We start from the raw sequence: 6,473 nt of genomic DNA, 5'->3' as shown, positions 1-6,473 counted from the left end.
TTAGCATTTTGCTTCATTTGCAGTGAGTGAGGAGTTAAGCTCAGCCCCGTGCCTCCGCTACATGTTAAAGACTCAATCTGTCTACCTAATTTAGCAGCTGGGATAGTTCCCACCAGCTGAATTTATTCCCCAGAGCTGAGGTAACTTGGAAGACCAAGTCAGGTCTCAAGGTAAGCCTGGAGTGCCTAAGCACTTTGCAACATAGGATCAGCAATCTTGAAGTAAGCAGTTGGTAAAAAACTGCTTGCTGAGTATTGTTGCCTCCCTCTGCAGCTCTGGCTAGATGTGATGAAGAGAAGAAAGGGGAGTATTTAAACAGGGATAGATAGGTAGGGTTATGTGCCCCTTGTCTGCTTTTCTTGCACCACAATTTTTAATGTAGACTGAGAAGCATTTTTTTAAAAATACTATTTATTTTTTTTAGTTTTTATTCCCAATATATAAGCTCCTTGTTACACTTTGACTTGGCTGCCATTGCTCCCTTCTAGCTAAACATCAGCAAAGTGTCCCTCTTTGGAGACTGTTAAACAGAGCCTTCTTAGCAGGTTGGTATGAGTCTCTTGGAAAAACAAAACAAAACAAAACAAAACAAACAAACAAACAAACAAAAATGTGGGGGGATCTGAGAGGGACATATGAACACTATGGCTGGAAGGACTTGGGGCAAGTCAGTTCACTTAAAATGTATATGTACATATACATATACATATACATATATCTCATTTCATGCCAAACAATATATCTTTTAGGTGACATCAATAAATCAGCGGGCTGGCTGTCAGATCTGGAAGAAAATTCAGGGAATGATAGCTGTGTGGAGGCTGAGCTATACAGAAGTGGGTCCGGTTAGCTGAGAGCAAGTGGAGTAACTCAGGTCACAGGACAGAAGATGGGCAAAGACCAAGGGATATTACAGATGAGGCAAGATATGCATTGGCAAAGCTACTTGGTTCCCTGCAATGACCATGGACATGGCAGTCAGCTGCAGGCAGGGAGACAAGAAAGTGGTCATTGCAGAGCTGGAAGAGAGCCTGCTACAACTGCTCCTGAGTGCCAGGCCTTCGTCCTGCTGTAAGGAGGTCCAGCTCCACACCCACACATACAGGGGCAAGAGCAGCTCAGAGAAATGATTTCTTCCCTGCCCACCCAAGTCCCTCCTGCATCGGGGCCACCCCACCTTGTTGTGGTGGGTTTAGGTTTGTTTTGACTCTAGGCTGTTGTTGCTAGTGATACCTGAAGCCCTAATGACCTTTTCTTATTGAACTCTCAGCTTCCCAATGAAGCTGGACAGCAGGTAAACAGGAGGAAGAAAGCTTTAACAGAGAGCTTTGCCAAAGCTCTGCTGGATCATCCAGTGAGTACTGGGGAACTTGGCAGGAGAAGAATCACAGAGTTGGATCAGGGCTATTCATTTTTTTGCTAACTACTCTTGACATTTCTCTTCTCACACAGATGTACAGCTTTCAAAGGTTTTGCCAGAAGTTCCTCTACACAGGTTCACATCTCACTCTTTGACTCTTCATTGACATAAACCTTAGGGGGGTGGGGGGGGGAGAAAAAAAAAAGTCTAATTGTTCTTGGAGGGAATAGAGAAAATAAAATAGTTATATATATTCATATATATTTATATAATCTACAACCCAAATGATCTATGGGGTCTGTGGAATAGGAGAGGGTGTGTTTGAGCAAATGCTAGGCTGTAATTTGGACAGACACTTCTACCTCCAAGGTCACTCATATTTTGACTGAATAATAAAATGTTGTATGTCTTATCCCAAAACTTGGGAGGATTGGGAAACAGCAGGGGTGGAGGAGTAAGAGAGAGGGAGGAAAAAGGGGGGTTGTGAGAGAGTAACATAGTCCTTATTGCTCTAAACCCCATGGAGCCTGATCACACAAATATTTGCAGATCCTAATAGTAGCATGTGTAACACAGAGTATACGATCATCTTAAGACCGATCCCATGTTTATTTTTCTTTTTTAGTTGCTGGATGTTGCAGCCTGTTCTCCCAGCCACTGCAGGGGAGAGAAGCAAGAAGCCAGAACTATGAGTGTTGAACACTATGTCCCCAGAATTTTGCTGCTGGTGTCTCAGCTTGGAAGAGAAGACAGCCCGGGGAAGGGGAAGGGATTGTAAGGGGAAAACTTCCCACTGAGGACATTGTTCTTGCCCTGTGGGATTAGGAGAAACTATTCAGAAAGGCACAGGAATTCAGCTACCAGTATCTAAAAGGGAAAGAATGAAGTCCATTTTTCTTATAAAATATGTTTTCCCTTAAAAAAACAAGGCAACCTCCTTTCAAAAAATAGTAGAAAATAAACTTTCTAAGACCCTATGTGAGGAGAAGATGGTATGGGGGCACTCTTGTATGCCATCAGTTCTCTGCCTCATAAAGACAGGCAGCAGTTTATAAGTCATAAAACAGAGAAATTCATCATCTTGGCCAGGATAAATGTCCTGAATTCAGAAACGTCTTATTTTAACCCTTTTGTCCTACAGTACCTCCTGAAGGTGAAAATCTGAAGCACTGTGTATGCTTTACTTCTCTAACCAAGACGAGAAAAGCTGTTTCATTAAATTGGGACTGCTTAAACCAAATTGAAAACCCAATACAAAACATTCGTGAAGCCAAATACTACTGCATGCTAACTTCAGATAGCAAATGAAGGAAAGTGTATAGGGAGATCAGAGGTTAGACCCAGGCTACAAAGTGGAGTAATACTCCAACGTCTTCATCCTTTCTGCAGATCTGTCCTGTGTCAGCTGCCTCCTATAACTGTCTCCAGATCATACCTTATAAAAAAAAATAAAAAATAATAAAAAAAATGTTATCTACTTGTCAGTGTTCCTGTAGTACAAACCAAGAAACAAGGACGTGTTATCACAGAAAGTTTGCTGAAAAATTTGCTGGCACTGCTCTCTGTGCCTCCAATACTGCACAACAGTTTTTTAATACAGAAAAGGGGAGTAGTGTTTGTAAGTAAAAATAGAAGGAGATGGGTGAGAGACTCGAGAGGTCATCAAGGTCACCTTGTTGTAAATGAAAACCAGCCAGGACAACAGAGTTAAAGCAGTTTACTCTTGTGGAACAGGCTTTTTTTTTTTTTTTTTTTTTTCCTGTTTGTTTTTGTTTTTGCTTTTCTCTATAAATACAGCCTCAGCATTACAGTATTAGTTATATATATATGTATATTTAATATACAGTTCTTTCTGTGATCACGTGAATCATGCAATCAAGGGCAAGAACTACAGAGTAGTTCCCCAAAAGACAATACATTATTTTTTTGCCATGACTGTGTTATAAACAGCAAAGGGATTTATAGTGAGGTCTGTGTCAGTACATACTGATGATTAGCACAGGCCAGCTGCTGACTGTGAGATCTGTTGCTGTCCATGTGTGGGTCGCTGCCTGAGGTATTATATCTCATCTGAGACTGAAATCTGAACTGATGGACTTGCATCAAGCTCCAGTGGAAGGCTTTGTAGGTGTGATCCAAATATCTTCAAGTCTGTAGAAAGTTCCCAAAGGCAAATGGAATTAGATAGCAGAACAGTTTTTAGGTCCAGGGCATAATGAGAATTAAGAATTTTGCTCAAGTGAAAAACCTTACCATTGACTTTGAAAGTCAATAATTCTTGTAAGAAGAGCTAGTACAGGATTCCAGAGTAAGCCTTGTGACCTTGAACTAGACCCCATTACCTTCAGAGTTCTCTATTCTCCCTGGGAAATGCAGACAGAGCTGGGCAATATCTTCAGTTCTTTAGAAGATGGGGATAATCTCACCTTGACTCTAAAGAGAAGACTTCTGAACTGAAAAGAAATTGTAAATTACTCTGTAGTGGTGATTCCTTTGATTAGAGAACTAGGGGTACTGACCAACTTTCTCTCACTCTTTTGTAGGTTGTATGTGCTTGGCTACTATCTGGGTAAAAGTCACATTGCTACTCACTGCAGCATACATCAATTTTGTACAAAAGCTTGGGGTGCTGGAAGTCCAGAGCTTGGTGACCTTGCTGCAGCTGCAATCAACAGTTATAAGATAGCAAGTAGTGGAGGATTTGTATAAGAAAAAGGTTGAATATTCCATATTGCTCTTACTCAAAATGATCCTCAGAAGCAACAGAGGACCAAGGCAATTAAAAAGAACAGGCGTATCATCCTATAGATTTCAAATGAGCTTGAGATTTGATCCTCCTTACTAAAAGCACTAGCACTATCAGCTATGACAAATCTTGAAATCATAACAGTTTCAAAAGCAACTGTATTCCCCATGGTGTGTATAATCAGCTTTCCTCCAGGTCTTCCAGAGGGGAAAAAAAAGAAAAAAAAAAAAAAAAAAAAAAAAAAAAAAGGCATTCTCAAATCAGAAAGCAGTGGGATATTTTAAGAGGTGGCATGGTTCTTGGAAGGTTAGGAATTCCTTTCCTTCCTGCTCTTCCTTAGTCTGTAACCACCCCACTTCCACTGGCTCCTTGGCCAGTTGAGAAACTGAGGCTAATTCAGAACGACATCTAATCAAACATCAGAATAAGATGCTGCATTTGGAAGAGGAGCTGTCATTTCCTGCACTCACATAAAGACCAAGTGCAATTTGAGGGTACCCTTTAAGAGCTCCTGCAAAATAATATTAATAATATTTAACCTCCAGGCCACCACAGAGTGCTCCCCTATCTTTCTCTCTCTGCTTCTCTCTGGAGTCTGGTTCATCCACCACATGCATTTTTTGCACAGCCTGAACTTGCTTGCTAGAGGTCAAACACTGATGCTTTTATTTCTGCCTCAGCCCTCCTGACTGAAGAAAGAATAAATATTTGTTTAAAATTAAGCCCATTTTGGTCTGGAACTTCAGGCATAAAACGGTTTGGACGCTCTGCAAAAGAGGAAAGGATCCAGAATGCCTTGCCCCAGCAACCCCCCGCCCCCCCCCCAACATCACCCTGGGATTCCAAAAAGACTCAAAGTATTTTGCACAATATTTGAAAATAAATATTGCTCATCCTTGAGCCGATAGTTTGGATCCCAAACGGGCTCAGGATTTATAACGGAAAGAGTGATGCAAGCTTAGCGCTATGTGAGCCATGTGCTGTTACCATCCAGCAAGCAGCTCCCATCCGGTCTCCTTCTTGCATGAACGGTCATTTTCTTCCAAAATATTCCAATGACCCAAGACACCGTGCTGATTAACCCCTTCCTGAAGGGTTTGGATCCCAACAGTCTCCATTATTGTGCCTAGATGGACTGCTCAGTAACAGATAATGTTTTATTATTTTTATTTTTCAGATGCCTTCTTCTCAGAAAAGGACTTTTTTTTTTTTTTTTTTTTTCCTTTAACATTTCTTTGAGATCAACCAAAGTCTGGAAAAAAGATCTGGAGAAGGGAAATGATGGGATACCATTATTAATTTGGAGGGGGGGAAGACACATATAAAAGTCATTCATCACTCCTAGCACTCTCTAAAGAGAACTATCATGGCTTGCCCACAGGCCTAATAATCTCCATCATTTTGAAAGGGAAACATCCCGCAAGGAGAAGAGTCAGGGAAGCTGGAGGTATTGAACAAGCTGATCTATAAAGATAATTCGTTCCATGTTTCTGCACTTTTGACTTGCTCAATAGTTTGACTCATGAGAGCAGAATAATGCCAAGGTGTTATGGACTGGAAGTACAGCTCCCTGCAGATAGGGTCTTGGCTGGGGCTCGGGCAATTACCTAAGAGGAGCAGCCTGCACCTGAACACAAAGCTTCCCGTGGACTCGTGCTCCAACGATCAGCTCTATCTGAGGCGCTCCCTCCCCGTGGCCTCACCCCAGCGGGTAGCACACAAGACCGTGTGCATGCACACAAACTGCAGAGAGAAAGAAGGAACAGGGTGAGAAATGCCTCTTTGCAGTCCTCTCCTTCTGCTCCCCTCTCCACTCATGCACACAGCCAGTGGGTTTCTCATGAAGAAGTTGAATGTGAAGGCTGGGGGCAGGACAGGACAGGAAAGGAGGGGAAAGGCAACCCCAGTTTCAGGCAGCAATGTCACAAGTAGAGCCCTGTCTCATGCACAATCAGGCACATGACCATGCCGATGCACCGATTATCCTTTATAAATAGCTGCCAGCAGATGTTCAGCCGGCAAATGGCTGTGTCAGTTGAAGCCATTACAGCTCGCAGATGCTTGGCGAAGCCCTCCAGCCAAAGATTACCTCTCCTGCAGCTCTACTGGCAGTCAGCTCTGCTTCAGGCAAAAGTCATCTGGATTAGCTCATACCACCTGGATCAGCTGCTCGAGCAGTGCTGGCTAACTGTGTTGGAGCAGGTCAGGGAGTGCTCACACGATCCCCTTGGCTGGTAGAGACCAGGGGACAGACACCTTCCATGTAGCAGAGAGAGGTCTGGAGGAGAGTTCCTGGCCTTGCTCTGACCTACACATGGGTGTAGGAAGACCTGTATGGTTTATATGCTCCAGGTTGTGCTGGAAGAA

The sequence above is a fragment of the Anas platyrhynchos genome, chromosome 7 (genome assembly GCF_047663525.1).
Source record: "Anas platyrhynchos isolate ZD024472 breed Pekin duck chromosome 7, IASCAAS_PekinDuck_T2T, whole genome shotgun sequence".
Classification (NCBI taxonomy): Eukaryota; Metazoa; Chordata; class Aves; order Anseriformes; family Anatidae; genus Anas; species Anas platyrhynchos.
Note: the sequence above shows the minus strand (reverse complement) of the source record.